We start from the raw sequence: 15,947 nt of genomic DNA, 5'->3' as shown, positions 1-15,947 counted from the left end.
TTGACCTGGAACATTTCGCTCACGGCCATACCAGCCTGGACCAGCCCGATCTCGTCTGATCTCGGAAGCCAAGCAGGGTTGGGCCTGGTTAGTACTTGGATGGGAGACCGCCTGGGAATACCAGGTGCTGTGAGCATTTTCACACTTTTTCACCCGTCAAAAAAAAAAAAAGAAGTTTTTCATTGAGATATCCCAATTTTGACCGAGCAAGTGGCGTGAAGGTACTCTTCACGAAAAGACAGTGTTTGATATAAAAAAGGCCGTTTTGACCTGGAACATTTCGCTCACGGCCATACCACCCTGGACCAGCCCGATCTCGTTTGATCTCGGAAGCCAAGCGGGGTTGGGCCTTGTTAGTACTTGGATGGGAGACCGCCTGGGAATACCAGGTGCTGTGAGCATTTTCACACTTTTTCACCCGTCAAAAAAAAAAAAAGAAGTTTTTCATTGAGATATCCCAATTTTGACCGAGCAAGTGGCGTGAAGGTACTCTTCACGAAAAGACAGTGTTTGATATAAAAAAGGCCGTTTTGACCTGGAACATTTCGCTCACGGCCATACCACCCTGGACCAGCCCGATCTCGTCTGATCTCGGAAGCCAAGCAGGGTTGGGCCTCGTTAGTACTTGGATGGGAGACCGCCTGGGAATACCAGGTGCTGTGAGCATTTTCACACTTTTTCACCTGTCAAAAAAAAAAAAAAAAAAAAAAAAAGAAGTTTTTCATTGAGATATCCCAATTTTGACCGAGCAAGTGGCGTGAAGGTACTCTTCACGAAAAGACAGTGTTTGATATAAAAAAGGCCGTTTTGACCTGGAACATTTCGCTCACGGCCATACCAGCCTGGACCAGCCCGATCTCGTCTGATCTCGGAAGCCAAGCAGGGTTGGGCCTGGTTAGTACTTGGATGGGAGACCGCCTGGGAATACCAGGTGCTGTGAGCATTTTCACACTTTTTCACCTGTCAAAAAAAAAAAAAAAAAAAAAAAAGAAGTTTTTCATTGAGATATCCCAATTTTGACCGAGCAAGTGGCGTGAAGGTACTCTTCACGAAAAGACAGTGTTTGATATAAAAAAGGCCGTTTTGACCTGGAACATTTCGCTCACGGCCATACCACCCTGGACCAGCCCGATCTCGTTTGATCTCGGAAGCCAAGCGGGGTTGGGCCTTGTTAGTACTTGGATGGGAGACCGCCTGGGAATACCAGGTGCTGTGAGCATTTTCACACTTTTTCACCCGTCAAAAAAAAAAAAAGAAGTTTTTCATTGAGATATCCCAATTTTGACCGAGCAAGTGGCGTGAAGGTACTCTTCACGAAAAGACAGTGTTTGATATAAAAAAGGCCGTTTTGACCTGGAACATTTCGCTCACGGCCATACCAGCCTGGACCAGCCCGATCTCGTCTGATCTCGGAAGCCAAGCAGGGTTGGGCCTGGTTAGTACTTGGATGGGAGACCGCCTGGGAATACCAGGTGCTGTGAGCATTTTCACACTTTTTCACCTGTCAAAAAAAAAAAAAAAAAAAAAAAAGAAGTTTTTCATTGAGATATCCCAATTTTGACCGAGCAAGTGGCGTGAAGGTACTCTTCACGAAAAGACAGTGTTTGATATAAAAAAGGCCGTTTTGACCTGGAACATTTCGCTCACGGCCATACCACCCTGGACCTGCCCGATCTCGTCTGATCTCGGAAGCCAAGCAGGGTTGGGCCTGGTTAGTACTTGGATGGGAGACCGCCTGGGAATACCAGGTGCTGTGAGCATTTTCACACTTTTTCACCTGTCAAAAAAAAAAAAAAAAAAAAAAAAGAAGTTTTTCATTGAGATATCCCAATTTTGACCGAGCAAGTGGCGTGAAGGTACTCTTCACGAAAAGACAGTGTTTGATATAAAAAAGGCCGTTTTGACCTGGAACATTTCGCTCACGGCCATACCACCCTGGACCAGCCCGATCTCGTCTGATCTCGGAAGCCAAGCAGGGTTGGGCCTTGTTAGTACTTGGATGGGAGACCGCCTGGGAATACCAGGTGCTGTGAGCATTTTCACACTTTTTCACCTGTCAAAAAAAAAAAAAAAAAAAAAAAAGAAGTTTTTCATTGAGATATCCCAATTTTGACCGAGCAAGTGGCGTGAAGGTACTCTTCACGAAAAGACAGTGTTTGATATAAAAAAGGCCGTTTTGACCTGGAACATTTCGCTCACGGCCATACCAGCCTGGACCAGCCCGATCTCGTCTGATCTCGGAAGCCAAGCAGGGTTGGGCCTGGTTAGTACTTGGATGGGAGACCGCCTGGGAATACCAGGTGCTGTGAGCATTTTCACACTTTTTCACCTGTCAAAAAAAAAAAAAAAAAAAAAAAGAAGTTTTTCATTGAGATATCCCAATTTTGACCGAGCAAGTGGCGTGAAGGTACTCTTCACGAAAAGACAGTGTTTGATATAAAAAAGGCCGTTTTGACCTGGAACATTTCGCTCACGGCCATACCACCCTGGACCAGCCCGATCTCGTTTGATCTCGGAAGCCAAGCGGGGTTGGGCCTTGTTAGTACTTGGATGGGAGACCGCCTGGGAATACCAGGTGCTGTGAGCATTTTCACACTTTTTCACCCGTCAAAAAAAAAAAAAGAAGTTTTTCATTGAGATATCCCAATTTTGACCGAGCAAGTGGCGTGAAGGTACTCTTCACGAAAAGACAGTGTTTGATATAAAAAAGGCCGTTTTGACCTGGAACATTTCGCTCACGGCCATACCAGCCTGGACCAGCCCGATCTCGTCTGATCTCGGAAGCCAAGCAGGGTTGGGCCTGGTTAGTACTTGGATGGGAGACCGCCTGGGAATACCAGGTGCTGTGAGCATTTTCACACTTTTTCACCCGTCAAAAAAAAAAAAAGAAGTTTTTCATTGAGATATCCGAATTTTGACCGAGCAAGTGGCGTGAAGGTACTCTTCACGAAAAGACAGTGTTTGATATAAAAAAGGCCGTTTTGACCTGGAACATTTCGCTCACGGCCATACCACCCTGGACCAGCCCGATCTCGTCTGATCTCGGAAGCCAAGCAGGGTTGGGCCTGGTTAGTACTTGGATGGGAGACCGCCTGGGAATACCAGGTGCTGTGAGCATTTTCACACTTTTTCACCTGTCAAAAAAAAAAAAAAAAAAAAAAAAAGAAGTTTTTCATTGAGATATCCCAATTTTGACCGAGCAAGTGGCGTGAAGGTACTCTTCACGAAAAGACAGTGTTTGATGCAAAAAAAGCCATTTATACGAGTTTTGACCTGGAACATTTCGCTCACGGCCATACCACCCTGGAACAGCCCGATCTCGTTTGATCTCGGAAGCCAAGCGGGGTTGGGCCTTGTTAGTACTTGGATGGAACACCGCCTGGGAATACCAGGTGCTGTGAGCATTTTCACACTTTTTCACCCGTCAAAAAAAAAAAAAGAAGTTTTTCATTGAGATATCCCAATTTTGACCGAGCAAGTGGCGTGAAGGTACTCTTCACGAAAAGACAGTGTTTGATATAAAAAAGGCCGTTTTGACCTGGAACATTTCGCTCACGGCCATACCACCCTGGACCAGCCCGATCTCGTTTGATCTCGGAAGCCAAGCGGGGTTGGGCCTTGTTAGTACTTGGATGGGAGACCGCCTGGGAATACCAGGTGCTGTGAGCATTTTCACACTTTTTCACCCGTCAAAAAAAAAAAAAGAAGTTTTTCATTGAGATATCCCAATTTTGACCGAGCAAGTGGCGTGAAGGTACTCTTCACGAAAAGACAGTGTTTGATATAAAAAAGGCCGTTTTGACCTGGAACATTTCGCTCACGGCCATACCACCCTGGACCAGCCCGATCTCGTCTGATCTCGGAAGCCAAGCAGGGTTGGGCCTTGTTAGTACTTGGATGGGAGACCGCCTGGGAATACCAGGTGCTGTGAGCATTTTCACACTTTTTCACCTGTCAAAAAAAAAAAAAAAAAAAAAAAAGAAGTTTTTCATTGAGATATCCCAATTTTGACCGAGCAAGTGGCGTGAAGGTACTCTTCACGAAAAGACAGTGTTTGATATAAAAAAGGCCGTTTTGACCTGGAACATTTCGCTCACGGCCATACCACCCTGGACCAGCCCGATCTCGTTTGATCTCGGAAGCCAAGCGGGGTTGGGCCTTGTTAGTACTTGGATGGGAGACCGCCTGGGAATACCAGGTGCTGTGAGCATTTTCACACTTTTTCACCCGTCAAAAAAAAAAAAAGAAGTTTTTCATTGAGATATCCCAATTTTGACCGAGCAAGTGGCGTGAAGGTACTCTTCACGAAAAGACAGTGTTTGATATAAAAAAGGCCGTTTTGACCTGGAACATTTCGCTCACGGCCATACCAGCCTGGACCAGCCCGATCTCGTCTGATCTCGGAAGCCAAGCAGGGTTGGGCCTGGTTAGTACTTGGATGGGAGACCGCCTGGGAATACCAGGTGCTGTGAGCATTTTCACACTTTTTCACCTGTCAAAAAAAAAAAAAAAAAAAAAAAAGAAGTTTTTCATTGAGATATCCCAATTTTGACCGAGCAAGTGGCGTGAAGGTACTCTTCACGAAAAGACAGTGTTTGATATAAAAAAGGCCGTTTTGACCTGGAACATTTCGCTCACGGCCATACCACCCTGGACCTGCCCGATCTCGTCTGATCTCGGAAGCCAAGCAGGGTTGGGCCTGGTTAGTACTTGGATGGGAGACCGCCTGGGAATACCAGGTGCTGTGAGCATTTTCACACTTTTTCACCTGTCAAAAAAAAAAAAAAAAAAAAAAAAGAAGTTTTTCATTGAGATATCCCAATTTTGACCGAGCAAGTGGCGTGAAGGTACTCTTCACGAAAAGACAGTGTTTGATATAAAAAAGGCCGTTTTGACCTGGAACATTTCGCTCACGGCCATACCACCCTGGACCAGCCCGATCTCGTCTGATCTCGGAAGCCAAGCAGGGTTGGGCCTTGTTAGTACTTGGATGGGAGACCGCCTGGGAATACCAGGTGCTGTGAGCATTTTCACACTTTTTCACCTGTCAAAAAAAAAAAAAAAAAAAAAAAAGAAGTTTTTCATTGAGATATCCCAATTTTGACCGAGCAAGTGGCGTGAAGGTACTCTTCACGAAAAGACAGTGTTTGATATAAAAAAGGCCGTTTTGACCTGGAACATTTCGCTCACGGCCATACCAGCCTGGACCAGCCCGATCTCGTCTGATCTCGGAAGCCAAGCAGGGTTGGGCCTGGTTAGTACTTGGATGGGAGACCGCCTGGGAATACCAGGTGCTGTGAGCATTTTCACACTTTTTCACCTGTCAAAAAAAAAAAAAAAAAAAAAAAAGAAGTTTTTCATTGAGATATCCCAATTTTGACCGAGCAAGTGGCGTGAAGGTACTCTTCACGAAAAGACAGTGTTTGATATAAAAAAGGCCGTTTTGACCTGGAACATTTCGCTCACGGCCATACCACCCTGGACCAGCCCGATCTCGTTTGATCTCGGAAGCCAAGCGGGGTTGGGCCTTGTTAGTACTTGGATGGGAGACCGCCTGGGAATACCAGGTGCTGTGAGCATTTTCACACTTTTTCACCCGTCAAAAAAAAAAAAAGAAGTTTTTCATTGAGATATCCCAATTTTGACCGAGCAAGTGGCGTGAAGGTACTCTTCACGAAAAGACAGTGTTTGATATAAAAAAGGCCGTTTTGACCTGGAACATTTCGCTCACGGCCATACCAGCCTGGACCAGCCCGATCTCGTCTGATCTCGGAAGCCAAGCAGGGTTGGGCCTGGTTAGTACTTGGATGGGAGACCGCCTGGGAATACCAGGTGCTGTGAGCATTTTCACACTTTTTCACCTGTCAAAAAAAAAAAAAAAAAAAAAAAAGAAGTTTTTCATTGAGATATCCCAATTTTGACCGAGCAAGTGGCGTGAAGGTACTCTTCACGAAAAGACAGTGTTTGATATAAAAAAGGCCGTTTTGACCTGGAACATTTCGCTCACGGCCATACCACCCTGGACCTGCCCGATCTCGTCTGATCTCGGAAGCCAAGCAGGGTTGGGCCTGGTTAGTACTTGGATGGGAGACCGCCTGGGAATACCAGGTGCTGTGAGCATTTTCACACTTTTTCACCTGTCAAAAAAAAAAAAAAAAAAAAAAAAGAAGTTTTTCATTGAGATATCCCAATTTTGACCGAGCAAGTGGCGTGAAGGTACTCTTCACGAAAAGACAGTGTTTGATATAAAAAAGGCCGTTTTGACCTGGAACATTTCGCTCACGGCCATACCACCCTGGACCAGCCCGATCTCGTCTGATCTCGGAAGCCAAGCAGGGTTGGGCCTTGTTAGTACTTGGATGGGAGACCGCCTGGGAATACCAGGTGCTGTGAGCATTTTCACACTTTTTCACCTGTCAAAAAAAAAAAAAAAAAAAAAAAAGAAGTTTTTCATTGAGATATCCCAATTTTGACCGAGCAAGTGGCGTGAAGGTACTCTTCACGAAAAGACAGTGTTTGATATAAAAAAGGCCGTTTTGACCTGGAACATTTCGCTCACGGCCATACCAGCCTGGACCAGCCCGATCTCGTCTGATCTCGGAAGCCAAGCAGGGTTGGGCCTGGTTAGTACTTGGATGGGAGACCGCCTGGGAATACCAGGTGCTGTGAGCATTTTCACACTTTTTCACCTGTCAAAAAAAAAAAAAAAAAAAAAAAAGAAGTTTTTCATTGAGATATCCCAATTTTGACCGAGCAAGTGGCGTGAAGGTACTCTTCACGAAAAGACAGTGTTTGATATAAAAAAGGCCGTTTTGACCTGGAACATTTCGCTCACGGCCATACCACCCTGGACCAGCCCGATCTCGTTTGATCTCGGAAGCCAAGCGGGGTTGGGCCTTGTTAGTACTTGGATGGGAGACCGCCTGGGAATACCAGGTGCTGTGAGCATTTTCACACTTTTTCACCCGTCAAAAAAAAAAAAAGAAGTTTTTCATTGAGATATCCCAATTTTGACCGAGCAAGTGGCGTGAAGGTACTCTTCACGAAAAGACAGTGTTTGATATAAAAAAGGCCGTTTTGACCTGGAACATTTCGCTCACGGCCATACCAGCCTGGACCAGCCCGATCTCGTCTGATCTCGGAAGCCAAGCAGGGTTGGGCCTGGTTAGTACTTGGATGGGAGACCGCCTGGGAATACCAGGTGCTGTGAGCATTTTCACACTTTTTCACCTGTCAAAAAAAAAAAAAAAAAAAAAAAAGAAGTTTTTCATTGAGATATCCCAATTTTGACCGAGCAAGTGGCGTGAAGGTACTCTTCACGAAAAGACAGTGTTTGATATAAAAAAGGCCGTTTTGACCTGGAACATTTCGCTCACGGCCATACCACCCTGGACCTGCCCGATCTCGTCTGATCTCGGAAGCCAAGCAGGGTTGGGCCTGGTTAGTACTTGGATGGGAGACCGCCTGGGAATACCAGGTGCTGTGAGCATTTTCACACTTTTTCACCTGTCAAAAAAAAAAAAAAAAAAAAAAAAGAAGTTTTTCATTGAGATATCCCAATTTTGACCGAGCAAGTGGCGTGAAGGTACTCTTCACGAAAAGACAGTGTTTGATATAAAAAAGGCCGTTTTGACCTGGAACATTTCGCTCACGGCCATACCACCCTGGACCTGCCCGATCTCGTCTGATCTCGGAAGCCAAGCAGGGTTGGGCCTGGTTAGTACTTGGATGGGAGACCGCCTGGGAATACCAGGTGCTGTGAGCATTTTCACACTTTTTCACCTGTCAAAAAAAAAAAAAAAAAAAAAAAAGAAGTTTTTCATTGAGATATCCCAATTTTGACCGAGCAAGTGGCGTGAAGGTACTCTTCACGAAAAGACAGTGTTTGATGCAAAAAAAGCCATTTATACGAGTTTTGACCTGGAACATTTCGCTCACGGCCATACCACCCTGGACCAGCCCGATCTCGTCTGATCTCGGAAGCCAAGCAGGGTTGGGCCTGGTTAGTACTTGGATGGGAGACCGCCTGGGAATACCAGGTGCTGTGAGCATTTTCACACTTTTTCACCTGTCAAAAAAAAAAAAAAAAAAAAAAAAAGAAGTTTTTCATTGAGATATCCCAATTTTGACCGAGCAAGTGGCGTGAAGGTACTCTTCACGAAAAGACAGTGTTTGATGCAAAAAAAGCCATTTATACGAGTTTTGACCTGGAACATTTCGCTCACGGCCATACCACCCTGGAACAGCCCGATCTCGTTTGATCTCGGAAGCCAAGCGGGGTTGGGCCTTGTTAGTACTTGGATGGAACACCGCCTGGGAATACCAGGTGCTGTGAGCATTTTCACACTTTTTCACCCGTCAAAAAAAAGAAGTTTTTCATTGAGATATCCCAATTTTGACCGAGCAAGTGGCGTGAAGGTACTCTTCACGAAAAGACAGTGTTTGATATAAAAAAGGCCGTTTTGACCTGGAACATTTCGCTCACGGCCATACCACCCTGGACCAGCCCGATCTCGTCTGATCTCGGAAGCCAAGCAGGGTTGGGCCTGGTTAGTACTTGGATGGGAGACCGCCTGGGAATACCAGGTGCTGTGAGCATTTTCACACTTTTTCACCTGTCAAAAAAAAAAAAAAAAAAAAAAAAGAAGTTTTTCATTGAGATATCCCAATTTTGACCGAGCAAGTGGCGTGAAGGTACTCTTCACGAAAAGACAGTGTTTGATGCAAAAAAAGCCATTTATACGAGTTTTGACCTGGAACATTTCGCTCACGGCCATACCACCCTGGAACAGCCCGATCTCGTTTGATCTCGGAAGCCAAGCGGGGTTGGGCCTTGTTAGTACTTGGATGGAACACCGCCTGGGAATACCAGGTGCTGTGAGCATTTTCACACTTTTTCACCCGTCAAAAAAAAAAAAGAAGTTTTTCATTGAGATATCCCAATTTTGACCGAGCAAGTGGCGTGAAGGTACTCTTCACGAAAAGACAGTGTTTGATATAAAAAAGGCCGTTTTGACCTGGAACATTTCGCTCACGGCCATACCACCCTGGACCAGCCCGATCTCGTCTGATCTCGGAAGCCAAGCAGGGTTGGGCCTGGTTAGTACTTGGATGGGAGACCGCCTGGGAATACCAGGTGCTGTGAGCATTTTCACACTTTTTCACCTGTCAAAAAAAAAAAAAAAAAAAAAAAAGAAGTTTTTCATTGAGATATCCCAATTTTGACCGAGCAAGTGGCGTGAAGGTACTCTTCACGAAAAGACAGTGTTTGATGCAAAAAAAGCCATTTATACGAGTTTTGACCTGGAACATTTCGCTCACGGCCATACCACCCTGGACCAGCCCGATCTCGTTTGATCTCGGAAGCCAAGCGGGGTTGGGCCTTGTTAGTACTTGGATGGAACACCGCCTGGGAATACCAGGTGCTGTGAGCATTTTCACACTTTTTCACCCGTCAAAAAAAAAAAAAGAAGTTTTTCATTGAGATATCCCAATTTTGACCGAGCAAGTGGCGTGAAGGTACTCTTCACGAAAAGACAGTGTTTGATATAAAAAAGGCCGTTTTGACCTGGAACATTTCGCTCACGGCCATACCACCCTGGACCAGCCCGATCTCGTTTGATCTCGGAAGCCAAGCGGGGTTGGGCCTTGTTAGTACTTGGATGGGAGACCGCCTGGGAATACCAGGTGCTGTGAGCATTTTCACACTTTTTCACCCGTCAAAAAAAAAAAAAGAAGTTTTTCATTGAGATATCCCAATTTTGACCGAGCAAGTGGCGTGAAGGTACTCTTCACGAAAAGACAGTGTTTGATATAAAAAAGGCCGTTTTGACCTGGAACATTTCGCTCACGGCCATACCACCCTGGACCAGCCCGATCTCGTCTGATCTCGGAAGCCAAGCAGGGTTGGGCCTGGTTAGTGCTTGGATGGGAGACCGCCTGGGAATACCAGGTGCTGTGAGCATTTTCACACTTTTTCACCCGTCAAAAAAAAAAAAAGAAGTTTTTCATTGAGATATCCGAATTTTGACCGAGCAAGTGGCGTGAAGGTACTCTTCACGAAAAGACAGTGTTTGATGCAAAAAAAGCCATTTATACGAGTTTTGACCTGGAACATTTCGCTCACGGCCATACCACCCTGGAACAGCCCGATCTCGTTTGATCTCGGAAGCCAAGCGGGGTTGGGCCTTGTTAGTACTTGGATGGGAGACCGCCTGGGAATACCAGGTGCTGTGAGCATTTTCACACTTTTTCACCCGTCAAAAAAAAAAAAAGAAGTTTTTCATTGAGATATCCCAATTTTGACCGAGCAAGTGGCGTGAAGGTACTCTTCACGAAAAGACAGTGTTTGATATAAAAAAGGCCGTTTTGACCTGGAACATTTCGCTCACGGCCATACCACCCTGGACCAGCCCGATCTCGTCTGATCTCGGAAGCCAAGCAGGGTTGGGCCTGGTTAGTGCTTGGATGGGAGACCGCCTGGGAATACCAGGTGCTGTGAGCATTTTCACACTTTTTCACCCGTCAAAAAAAAAAAAAGAAGTTTTTCATTGAGATATCCGAATTTTGACCGAGCAAGTGGCGTGAAGGTACTCTTCACGAAAAGACAGTGTTTGATGCAAAAAAAGCCATTTATACGAGTTTTGACCTGGAACATTTCGCTCACGGCCATACCACCCTGGAACAGCCCGATCTCGTTTGATCTCGGAAGCCAAGCGGGGTTGGGCCTTGTTAGTACTTGGATGGAACACCGCCTGGGAATACCAGGTGCTGTGAGCATTTTCACACTTTTTCACCCGTCAAAAAAAAAAAAAGAAGTTTTTCATTGAGATATCCCAATTTTGACCGAGCAAGTGGCGTGAAGGTACTCTTCACGAAAAGACAGTGTTTGATATAAAAAAGGCCGTTTTGACCTGGAACATTTCGCTCACGGCCATACCACCCTGGACCAGCCCGATCTCGTTTGATCTCGGAAGCCAAGCGGGGTTGGGCCTTGTTAGTACTTGGATGGGAGACCGCCTGGGAATACCAGGTGCTGTGAGCATTTTCACACTTTTTCACCCGTCAAAAAAAAAAAAAGAAGTTTTTCATTGAGATATCCCAATTTTGACCGAGCAAGTGGCGTGAAGGTACTCTTCACGAAAAGACAGTGTTTGATATAAAAAAGGCCGTTTTGACCTGGAACATTTCGCTCACGGCCATACCAGCCTGGACCAGCCCGATCTCGTCTGATCTCGGAAGCCAAGCAGGGTTGGGCCTGGTTAGTACTTGGATGGGAGACCGCCTGGGAATACCAGGTGCTGTGAGCATTTTCACACTTTTTCACCTGTCAAAAAAAAAAAAAAAAAAAAAAAAGAAGTTTTTCATTGAGATATCCCAATTTTGACCGAGCAAGTGGCGTGAAGGTACTCTTCACGAAAAGACAGTGTTTGATATAAAAAAGGCCGTTTTGACCTGGAACATTTCGCTCACGGCCATACCACCCTGGACCAGCCCGATCTCGTCTGATCTCGGAAGCCAAGCAGGGTTGGGCCTGGTTAGTACTTGGATGGGAGACCGCCTGGGAATACCAGGTGCTGTGAGCATTTTCACACTTTTTCACCTGTCAAAAAAAAAAAAAAAAAAAAAAAAGAAGTTTTTCATTGAGATATCCCAATTTTGACCGAGCAAGTGGCGTGAAGGTACTCTTCACGAAAAGACAGTGTTTGATGCAAAAAAAGCCATTTATACGAGTTTTGACCTGGAACATTTCGCTCACGGCCATACCACCCTGGAACAGCCCGATCTCGTTTGATCTCGGAAGCCAAGCGGGGTTGGGCCTTGTTAGTACTTGGATGGAACACCGCCTGGGAATACCAGGTGCTGTGAGCATTTTCACACTTTTTCACCCGTCAAAAAAAAAAAAGAAGTTTTTCATTGAGATATCCCAATTTTGACCGAGCAAGTGGCGTGAAGGTACTCTTCACGAAAAGACAGTGTTTGATGCAAAAAAAGCCATTTATACGAGTTTTGACCTGGAACATTTCGCTCACGGCCATACCACCCTGGAACAGCCCGATCTCGTTTGATCTCGGAAGCCAAGCGGGGTTGGGCCTTGTTAGTACTTGGATGGAACACCGCCTGGGAATACCAGGTGCTGTGAGCATTTTCACACTTTTTCACCCGTCAAAAAAAAAAAAAGAAGTTTTTCATTGAGATATCCCAATTTTGACCGAGCAAGTGGCGTGAAGGTACTCTTCACGAAAAGACAGTGTTTGATATAAAAAAGGCCGTTTTGACCTGGAACATTTCGCTCACGGCCATACCACCCTGGACCAGCCCGATCTCGTTTGATCTCGGAAGCCAAGCGGGGTTGGGCCTTGTTAGTACTTGGATGGGAGACCGCCTGGGAATACCAGGTGCTGTGAGCATTTTCACACTTTTTCACCCGTCAAAAAAAAAAAAAGAAGTTTTTCATTGAGATATCCCAATTTTGACCGAGCAAGTGGCGTGAAGGTACTCTTCACGAAAAGACAGTGTTTGATATAAAAAAGGCCGTTTTGACCTGGAACATTTCGCTCACGGCCATACCAGCCTGGACCAGCCCGATCTCGTCTGATCTCGGAAGCCAAGCAGGGTTGGGCCTGGTTAGTACTTGGATGGGAGACCGCCTGGGAATACCAGGTGCTGTGAGCATTTTCACACTTTTTCACCTGTCAAAAAAAAAAAAAAAAAAAAAAAAGAAGTTTTTCATTGAGATATCCCAATTTTGACCGAGCAAGTGGCGTGAAGGTACTCTTCACGAAAAGACAGTGTTTGATATAAAAAAGGCCGTTTTGACCTGGAACATTTCGCTCACGGCCATACCACCCTGGACCAGCCCGATCTCGTCTGATCTCGGAAGCCAAGCAGGGTTGGGCCTGGTTAGTACTTGGATGGGAGACCGCCTGGGAATACCAGGTGCTGTGAGCATTTTCACACTTTTTCACCTGTCAAAAAAAAAAAAAAAAAAAAAAAAAGAAGTTTTTCATTGAGATATCCCAATTTTGACCGAGCAAGTGGCGTGAAGGTACTCTTCACGAAAAGACAGTGTTTGATGCAAAAAAAGCCATTTATACGAGTTTTGACCTGGAACATTTCGCTCACGGCCATACCACCCTGGAACAGCCCGATCTCGTTTGATCTCGGAAGCCAAGCGGGGTTGGGCCTTGTTAGTACTTGGATGGAACACCGCCTGGGAATACCAGGTGCTGTGAGCATTTTCACACTTTTTCACCCGTCAAAAAAAAAAAAAGAAGTTTTTCATTGAGATATCCCAATTTTGACCGAGCAAGTGGCGTGAAGGTACTCTTCACGAAAAGACAGTGTTTGATATAAAAAAGGCCGTTTTGACCTGGAACATTTCGCTCACGGCCATACCACCCTGGACCAGCCCGATCTCGTTTGATCTCGGAAGCCAAGCGGGGTTGGGCCTTGTTAGTACTTGGATGGAACACCGCCTGGGAATACCAGGTGCTGTGAGCATTTTCACACTTTTTCACCCGTCAAAAAAAAAAAAAGAAGTTTTTCATTGAGATATCCCAATTTTGACCGAGCAAGTGGCGTGAAGGTACTCTTCACGAAAAGACAGTGTTTGATATAAAAAAGGCCGTTTTGACCTGGAACATTTCGCTCACGGCCATACCACCCTGGACCAGCCCGATCTCGTCTGATCTCGGAAGCCAAGCAGGGTTGGGCCTTGTTAGTACTTGGATGGGAGACCGCCTGGGAATACCAGGTGCTGTGAGCATTTTCACACTTTTTCACCTGTCAAAAAAAAAAAACAAAAAAAAAAAGAAGTTTTTCATTGAGATATCCCAATTTTGACCGAGCAAGTGGCGTGAAGGTACTCTTCACGAAAAGACAGTGTTTGATATAAAAAAGGCCGTTTTGACCTGGAACATTTCGCTCACGGCCATACCACCCTGGACCAGCCCGATCTCGTCTGATCTCGGAAGCCAAGCAGGGTTGGGCCTGGTTAGTACTTGGATGGGAGACCGCCTGGGAATACCAGGTGCTGTGAGCATTTTCACACTTTTTCACCTGTCAAAAAAAAAAAAAAAAAAAAAAAAGAAGTTTTTCATTGAGATATCCCAATTTTGACCGAGCAAGTGGCGTGAAGGTACTCTTCACGAAAAGACAGTGTTTGATATAAAAAAGGCCGTTTTGACCTGGAACATTTCGCTCACGGCCATACCACCCTGGACCAGCCCGATCTCGTTTGATCTCGGAAGCCAAGCGGGGTTGGGCCTTGTTAGTACTTGGATGGGAGACCGCCTGGGAATACCAGGTGCTGTGAGCATTTTCACACTTTTTCACCCGTCAAAAAAAAAAAAAGAAGTTTTTCATTGAGATATCCCAATTTTGACCGAGCAAGTGGCGTGAAGGTACTCTTCACGAAAAGACAGTGTTTGATATAAAAAAGGCCGTTTTGACCTGGAACATTTCGCTCACGGCCATACCAGCCTGGACCAGCCCGATCTCGTCTGATCTCGGAAGCCAAGCAGGGTTGGGCCTGGTTAGTACTTGGATGGGAGACCGCCTGGGAATACCAGGTGCTGTGAGCATTTTCACACTTTTTCACCTGTCAAAAAAAAAAAAAAAAAAAAAAAGAAGTTTTTCATTGAGATATCCCAATTTTGACCGAGCAAGTGGCGTGAAGGTACTCTTCACGAAAAGACAGTGTTTGATATAAAAAAGGCCGTTTTGACCTGGAACATTTCGCTCACGGCCATACCACCCTGGACCTGCCCGATCTCGTCTGATCTCGGAAGCCAAGCAGGGTTGGGCCTGGTTAGTACTTGGATGGGAGACCGCCTGGGAATACCAGGTGCTGTGAGCATTTTCACACTTTTTCACCTGTCAAAAAAAAAAAAAAAAAAAAAAAAGAAGTTTTTCATTGAGATATCCCAATTTTGACCGAGCAAGTGGCGTGAAGGTACTCTTCACGAAAAGACAGTGTTTGATATAAAAAAGGCCGTTTTGACCTGGAACATTTCGCTCACGGCCATACCACCCTGGACCAGCCCGATCTCGTCTGATCTCGGAAGCCAAGCAGGGTTGGGCCTGGTTAGTACTTGGATGGGAGACCGCCTGGGAATACCAGGTGCTGTGAGCATTTTCACACTTTTTCACCCGTCAAAAAAAAAAAAAGAAGTTTTTCATTGAGATATCCCAATTTTGACCGAGCAAGTGGCGTGAAGGTACTCTTCACGAAAAGACAGTGTTTGATATAAAAAAGGCCGTTTTGACCTGGAACATTTCGCTCACGGCCATACCACCCTGGACCAGCCCGATCTCGTCTGATCTCGGAAGCCAAGCAGGGTTGGGCCTGGTTAGTACTTGGATGGGAGACCGCCTGGGAATACCAGGTGCTGTGAGCATTTTCACACTTTTTCACCTGTCAAAAAAAAAAAAAAAAAAAAAAAGAAGTTTTTCATTGAGATATCCCAATTTTGACCGAGCAAGTGGCGTGAAGGTACTCTTCACGAAAAGACAGTGTTTGATATAAAAAAGGCCGTTTTGACCTGGAACATTTCGCTCACGGCCATACCAGCCTGGACCAGCCCGATCTCGTCTGATCTCGGAAGCCAAGCAGGGTTGGGCCTGGTTAGTACTTGGATGGGAGACCGCCTGGGAATACCAGGTGCTGTGAGCATTTTCACACTTTTTCACCTGTCAAAAAAAAAAAAAAAAAAAAAAAGAAGTTTTTCATTGAGATATCCCAATTTTGACCGAGCAAGTGGCGTGAAGGTACTCTTCACGAAAAGACAGTGTTTGATATAAAAAAGGCCGTTTTGACCTGGAACATTTCGCTCACGGCCATACCACCCTGGACCTGCCCGATCTCGTCTGATCTCGGAAGCCAAGCAGGGTTGGGCCTGGTTAGTACTTGGATGGGAGACCGCCTGGGAATACCAGGTGCTGTG

General features: G+C 45.7%; 50 non-coding genes and 9 pseudogenes across 50 annotated transcripts in view; all 59 read left to right on the top strand.

The window, feature by feature from the left end:
* Window positions 1-17: 17 nt before the first annotated feature.
* Window positions 18-136, top strand: LOC140382378 (5S ribosomal RNA). The gene has a single exon (XR_011931804.1). It is a non-coding gene; the product is annotated as a 5S ribosomal RNA (ribosomal RNA).
* Window positions 137-282: 146 nt separating this feature from the next.
* LOC140382575 (5S ribosomal RNA) lies at window positions 283-401 on the top strand. The gene has a single exon (XR_011931986.1). It is a non-coding gene; the product is annotated as a 5S ribosomal RNA (ribosomal RNA).
* A 146-nt stretch (window positions 402-547) lies between these two features.
* Window positions 548-666, top strand: LOC140382482 (5S ribosomal RNA). The gene has a single exon (XR_011931899.1). It is a non-coding gene; the product is annotated as a 5S ribosomal RNA (ribosomal RNA).
* A 158-nt stretch (window positions 667-824) lies between these two features.
* Window positions 825-943, top strand: LOC140382377 (5S ribosomal RNA). Its single transcript, XR_011931803.1, has one exon. It is a non-coding gene; the product is annotated as a 5S ribosomal RNA (ribosomal RNA).
* Window positions 944-1,100: 157 nt separating this feature from the next.
* Window positions 1,101-1,219, top strand: LOC140382574 (5S ribosomal RNA). The gene has a single exon (XR_011931985.1). It is a non-coding gene; the product is annotated as a 5S ribosomal RNA (ribosomal RNA).
* Window positions 1,220-1,365: 146 nt separating this feature from the next.
* On the top strand, window positions 1,366-1,484 carry LOC140382376 (5S ribosomal RNA). Its single transcript, XR_011931802.1, has one exon. It is a non-coding gene; the product is annotated as a 5S ribosomal RNA (ribosomal RNA).
* A 157-nt stretch (window positions 1,485-1,641) lies between these two features.
* On the top strand, window positions 1,642-1,760 carry LOC140382399 (5S ribosomal RNA). The gene has a single exon (XR_011931823.1). It is a non-coding gene; the product is annotated as a 5S ribosomal RNA (ribosomal RNA).
* Window positions 1,761-1,917: 157 nt separating this feature from the next.
* LOC140382426 (5S ribosomal RNA) lies at window positions 1,918-2,036 on the top strand. Its single transcript, XR_011931848.1, has one exon. It is a non-coding gene; the product is annotated as a 5S ribosomal RNA (ribosomal RNA).
* A 157-nt stretch (window positions 2,037-2,193) lies between these two features.
* LOC140382373 (5S ribosomal RNA) lies at window positions 2,194-2,312 on the top strand. Its single transcript, XR_011931800.1, has one exon. It is a non-coding gene; the product is annotated as a 5S ribosomal RNA (ribosomal RNA).
* Window positions 2,313-2,468: 156 nt separating this feature from the next.
* LOC140382573 (5S ribosomal RNA) lies at window positions 2,469-2,587 on the top strand. Its single transcript, XR_011931984.1, has one exon. It is a non-coding gene; the product is annotated as a 5S ribosomal RNA (ribosomal RNA).
* Window positions 2,588-2,733: 146 nt separating this feature from the next.
* Window positions 2,734-2,852, top strand: LOC140382372 (5S ribosomal RNA). Its single transcript, XR_011931799.1, has one exon. It is a non-coding gene; the product is annotated as a 5S ribosomal RNA (ribosomal RNA).
* Window positions 2,853-2,998: 146 nt separating this feature from the next.
* LOC140383468 (5S ribosomal RNA) lies at window positions 2,999-3,117 on the top strand. The gene has a single exon (XR_011932478.1). It is a non-coding gene; the product is annotated as a 5S ribosomal RNA (ribosomal RNA).
* Window positions 3,118-3,285: 168 nt separating this feature from the next.
* On the top strand, window positions 3,286-3,404 carry LOC140382788 (5S ribosomal RNA; annotated as a pseudogene).
* A 146-nt stretch (window positions 3,405-3,550) lies between these two features.
* Window positions 3,551-3,669, top strand: LOC140382572 (5S ribosomal RNA). The gene has a single exon (XR_011931983.1). It is a non-coding gene; the product is annotated as a 5S ribosomal RNA (ribosomal RNA).
* A 146-nt stretch (window positions 3,670-3,815) lies between these two features.
* LOC140382425 (5S ribosomal RNA) lies at window positions 3,816-3,934 on the top strand. Its single transcript, XR_011931847.1, has one exon. It is a non-coding gene; the product is annotated as a 5S ribosomal RNA (ribosomal RNA).
* Window positions 3,935-4,091: 157 nt separating this feature from the next.
* On the top strand, window positions 4,092-4,210 carry LOC140382571 (5S ribosomal RNA). The gene has a single exon (XR_011931982.1). It is a non-coding gene; the product is annotated as a 5S ribosomal RNA (ribosomal RNA).
* Window positions 4,211-4,356: 146 nt separating this feature from the next.
* LOC140382371 (5S ribosomal RNA) lies at window positions 4,357-4,475 on the top strand. The gene has a single exon (XR_011931798.1). It is a non-coding gene; the product is annotated as a 5S ribosomal RNA (ribosomal RNA).
* A 157-nt stretch (window positions 4,476-4,632) lies between these two features.
* LOC140382387 (5S ribosomal RNA) lies at window positions 4,633-4,751 on the top strand. Its single transcript, XR_011931812.1, has one exon. It is a non-coding gene; the product is annotated as a 5S ribosomal RNA (ribosomal RNA).
* A 157-nt stretch (window positions 4,752-4,908) lies between these two features.
* Window positions 4,909-5,027, top strand: LOC140382424 (5S ribosomal RNA). The gene has a single exon (XR_011931846.1). It is a non-coding gene; the product is annotated as a 5S ribosomal RNA (ribosomal RNA).
* A 157-nt stretch (window positions 5,028-5,184) lies between these two features.
* LOC140382370 (5S ribosomal RNA) lies at window positions 5,185-5,303 on the top strand. Its single transcript, XR_011931797.1, has one exon. It is a non-coding gene; the product is annotated as a 5S ribosomal RNA (ribosomal RNA).
* Window positions 5,304-5,460: 157 nt separating this feature from the next.
* Window positions 5,461-5,579, top strand: LOC140382570 (5S ribosomal RNA). Its single transcript, XR_011931981.1, has one exon. It is a non-coding gene; the product is annotated as a 5S ribosomal RNA (ribosomal RNA).
* A 146-nt stretch (window positions 5,580-5,725) lies between these two features.
* LOC140382369 (5S ribosomal RNA) lies at window positions 5,726-5,844 on the top strand. The gene has a single exon (XR_011931796.1). It is a non-coding gene; the product is annotated as a 5S ribosomal RNA (ribosomal RNA).
* A 157-nt stretch (window positions 5,845-6,001) lies between these two features.
* On the top strand, window positions 6,002-6,120 carry LOC140382374 (5S ribosomal RNA). The gene has a single exon (XR_011931801.1). It is a non-coding gene; the product is annotated as a 5S ribosomal RNA (ribosomal RNA).
* A 157-nt stretch (window positions 6,121-6,277) lies between these two features.
* LOC140382422 (5S ribosomal RNA) lies at window positions 6,278-6,396 on the top strand. The gene has a single exon (XR_011931844.1). It is a non-coding gene; the product is annotated as a 5S ribosomal RNA (ribosomal RNA).
* A 157-nt stretch (window positions 6,397-6,553) lies between these two features.
* On the top strand, window positions 6,554-6,672 carry LOC140382368 (5S ribosomal RNA). The gene has a single exon (XR_011931795.1). It is a non-coding gene; the product is annotated as a 5S ribosomal RNA (ribosomal RNA).
* Window positions 6,673-6,829: 157 nt separating this feature from the next.
* Window positions 6,830-6,948, top strand: LOC140382569 (5S ribosomal RNA). Its single transcript, XR_011931980.1, has one exon. It is a non-coding gene; the product is annotated as a 5S ribosomal RNA (ribosomal RNA).
* A 146-nt stretch (window positions 6,949-7,094) lies between these two features.
* LOC140382367 (5S ribosomal RNA) lies at window positions 7,095-7,213 on the top strand. Its single transcript, XR_011931794.1, has one exon. It is a non-coding gene; the product is annotated as a 5S ribosomal RNA (ribosomal RNA).
* Window positions 7,214-7,370: 157 nt separating this feature from the next.
* On the top strand, window positions 7,371-7,489 carry LOC140382362 (5S ribosomal RNA). Its single transcript, XR_011931790.1, has one exon. It is a non-coding gene; the product is annotated as a 5S ribosomal RNA (ribosomal RNA).
* A 157-nt stretch (window positions 7,490-7,646) lies between these two features.
* On the top strand, window positions 7,647-7,765 carry LOC140382349 (5S ribosomal RNA). The gene has a single exon (XR_011931778.1). It is a non-coding gene; the product is annotated as a 5S ribosomal RNA (ribosomal RNA).
* A 167-nt stretch (window positions 7,766-7,932) lies between these two features.
* On the top strand, window positions 7,933-8,051 carry LOC140383465 (5S ribosomal RNA). Its single transcript, XR_011932476.1, has one exon. It is a non-coding gene; the product is annotated as a 5S ribosomal RNA (ribosomal RNA).
* Window positions 8,052-8,219: 168 nt separating this feature from the next.
* On the top strand, window positions 8,220-8,338 carry LOC140382787 (5S ribosomal RNA; annotated as a pseudogene).
* Window positions 8,339-8,479: 141 nt separating this feature from the next.
* LOC140383464 (5S ribosomal RNA) lies at window positions 8,480-8,598 on the top strand. Its single transcript, XR_011932475.1, has one exon. It is a non-coding gene; the product is annotated as a 5S ribosomal RNA (ribosomal RNA).
* Window positions 8,599-8,765: 167 nt separating this feature from the next.
* Window positions 8,766-8,884, top strand: LOC140382786 (5S ribosomal RNA; annotated as a pseudogene).
* A 145-nt stretch (window positions 8,885-9,029) lies between these two features.
* Window positions 9,030-9,148, top strand: LOC140383463 (5S ribosomal RNA). Its single transcript, XR_011932474.1, has one exon. It is a non-coding gene; the product is annotated as a 5S ribosomal RNA (ribosomal RNA).
* A 167-nt stretch (window positions 9,149-9,315) lies between these two features.
* LOC140382981 (5S ribosomal RNA) lies at window positions 9,316-9,434 on the top strand (annotated as a pseudogene).
* A 146-nt stretch (window positions 9,435-9,580) lies between these two features.
* On the top strand, window positions 9,581-9,699 carry LOC140382567 (5S ribosomal RNA). The gene has a single exon (XR_011931978.1). It is a non-coding gene; the product is annotated as a 5S ribosomal RNA (ribosomal RNA).
* A 146-nt stretch (window positions 9,700-9,845) lies between these two features.
* LOC140382248 (5S ribosomal RNA) lies at window positions 9,846-9,964 on the top strand. Its single transcript, XR_011931687.1, has one exon. It is a non-coding gene; the product is annotated as a 5S ribosomal RNA (ribosomal RNA).
* A 156-nt stretch (window positions 9,965-10,120) lies between these two features.
* Window positions 10,121-10,239, top strand: LOC140382477 (5S ribosomal RNA). Its single transcript, XR_011931894.1, has one exon. It is a non-coding gene; the product is annotated as a 5S ribosomal RNA (ribosomal RNA).
* A 146-nt stretch (window positions 10,240-10,385) lies between these two features.
* Window positions 10,386-10,504, top strand: LOC140382247 (5S ribosomal RNA). The gene has a single exon (XR_011931686.1). It is a non-coding gene; the product is annotated as a 5S ribosomal RNA (ribosomal RNA).
* Window positions 10,505-10,660: 156 nt separating this feature from the next.
* LOC140382785 (5S ribosomal RNA) lies at window positions 10,661-10,779 on the top strand (annotated as a pseudogene).
* Window positions 10,780-10,925: 146 nt separating this feature from the next.
* On the top strand, window positions 10,926-11,044 carry LOC140382566 (5S ribosomal RNA). Its single transcript, XR_011931977.1, has one exon. It is a non-coding gene; the product is annotated as a 5S ribosomal RNA (ribosomal RNA).
* Window positions 11,045-11,190: 146 nt separating this feature from the next.
* On the top strand, window positions 11,191-11,309 carry LOC140382366 (5S ribosomal RNA). Its single transcript, XR_011931793.1, has one exon. It is a non-coding gene; the product is annotated as a 5S ribosomal RNA (ribosomal RNA).
* A 157-nt stretch (window positions 11,310-11,466) lies between these two features.
* On the top strand, window positions 11,467-11,585 carry LOC140383462 (5S ribosomal RNA). Its single transcript, XR_011932473.1, has one exon. It is a non-coding gene; the product is annotated as a 5S ribosomal RNA (ribosomal RNA).
* A 167-nt stretch (window positions 11,586-11,752) lies between these two features.
* LOC140382784 (5S ribosomal RNA) lies at window positions 11,753-11,871 on the top strand (annotated as a pseudogene).
* A 155-nt stretch (window positions 11,872-12,026) lies between these two features.
* LOC140382782 (5S ribosomal RNA) lies at window positions 12,027-12,145 on the top strand (annotated as a pseudogene).
* A 146-nt stretch (window positions 12,146-12,291) lies between these two features.
* LOC140382565 (5S ribosomal RNA) lies at window positions 12,292-12,410 on the top strand. The gene has a single exon (XR_011931976.1). It is a non-coding gene; the product is annotated as a 5S ribosomal RNA (ribosomal RNA).
* A 146-nt stretch (window positions 12,411-12,556) lies between these two features.
* On the top strand, window positions 12,557-12,675 carry LOC140382365 (5S ribosomal RNA). The gene has a single exon (XR_011931792.1). It is a non-coding gene; the product is annotated as a 5S ribosomal RNA (ribosomal RNA).
* A 157-nt stretch (window positions 12,676-12,832) lies between these two features.
* LOC140383461 (5S ribosomal RNA) lies at window positions 12,833-12,951 on the top strand. The gene has a single exon (XR_011932472.1). It is a non-coding gene; the product is annotated as a 5S ribosomal RNA (ribosomal RNA).
* A 168-nt stretch (window positions 12,952-13,119) lies between these two features.
* LOC140382780 (5S ribosomal RNA) lies at window positions 13,120-13,238 on the top strand (annotated as a pseudogene).
* Window positions 13,239-13,384: 146 nt separating this feature from the next.
* On the top strand, window positions 13,385-13,503 carry LOC140382978 (5S ribosomal RNA; annotated as a pseudogene).
* Window positions 13,504-13,649: 146 nt separating this feature from the next.
* Window positions 13,650-13,768, top strand: LOC140382421 (5S ribosomal RNA). The gene has a single exon (XR_011931843.1). It is a non-coding gene; the product is annotated as a 5S ribosomal RNA (ribosomal RNA).
* A 157-nt stretch (window positions 13,769-13,925) lies between these two features.
* LOC140383460 (5S ribosomal RNA) lies at window positions 13,926-14,044 on the top strand. Its single transcript, XR_011932471.1, has one exon. It is a non-coding gene; the product is annotated as a 5S ribosomal RNA (ribosomal RNA).
* A 157-nt stretch (window positions 14,045-14,201) lies between these two features.
* On the top strand, window positions 14,202-14,320 carry LOC140382564 (5S ribosomal RNA). The gene has a single exon (XR_011931975.1). It is a non-coding gene; the product is annotated as a 5S ribosomal RNA (ribosomal RNA).
* Window positions 14,321-14,466: 146 nt separating this feature from the next.
* LOC140382363 (5S ribosomal RNA) lies at window positions 14,467-14,585 on the top strand. Its single transcript, XR_011931791.1, has one exon. It is a non-coding gene; the product is annotated as a 5S ribosomal RNA (ribosomal RNA).
* A 156-nt stretch (window positions 14,586-14,741) lies between these two features.
* On the top strand, window positions 14,742-14,860 carry LOC140382336 (5S ribosomal RNA). Its single transcript, XR_011931767.1, has one exon. It is a non-coding gene; the product is annotated as a 5S ribosomal RNA (ribosomal RNA).
* Window positions 14,861-15,017: 157 nt separating this feature from the next.
* On the top strand, window positions 15,018-15,136 carry LOC140383459 (5S ribosomal RNA). Its single transcript, XR_011932470.1, has one exon. It is a non-coding gene; the product is annotated as a 5S ribosomal RNA (ribosomal RNA).
* Window positions 15,137-15,282: 146 nt separating this feature from the next.
* On the top strand, window positions 15,283-15,401 carry LOC140383458 (5S ribosomal RNA). Its single transcript, XR_011932469.1, has one exon. It is a non-coding gene; the product is annotated as a 5S ribosomal RNA (ribosomal RNA).
* Window positions 15,402-15,557: 156 nt separating this feature from the next.
* On the top strand, window positions 15,558-15,676 carry LOC140382361 (5S ribosomal RNA). The gene has a single exon (XR_011931789.1). It is a non-coding gene; the product is annotated as a 5S ribosomal RNA (ribosomal RNA).
* A 156-nt stretch (window positions 15,677-15,832) lies between these two features.
* The window catches only part of LOC140382324 (5S ribosomal RNA), a 119-nt gene continuing 4 nt past the window's right edge, over window positions 15,833-15,947 (top strand). Inside the window, exon 1 of the ribosomal RNA XR_011931756.1 lies at window positions 15,833-15,947. This exon is cut by the window's right edge and continues 4 nt beyond it. This is a non-coding gene — a ribosomal RNA (5S ribosomal RNA).

Source organism: Eucyclogobius newberryi, unplaced genomic scaffold (genome assembly GCF_026437365.1).
Source record: "Eucyclogobius newberryi isolate DKJ021-1_F unplaced genomic scaffold, fEucNew1.0.hap1 SCAF_50, whole genome shotgun sequence".
NCBI lineage: Eukaryota > Metazoa > Chordata > Actinopteri > Gobiiformes > Gobiidae > Eucyclogobius > Eucyclogobius newberryi.
Note: the sequence above shows the minus strand (reverse complement) of the source record. Positions and strands in the feature narration are given on the sequence as shown.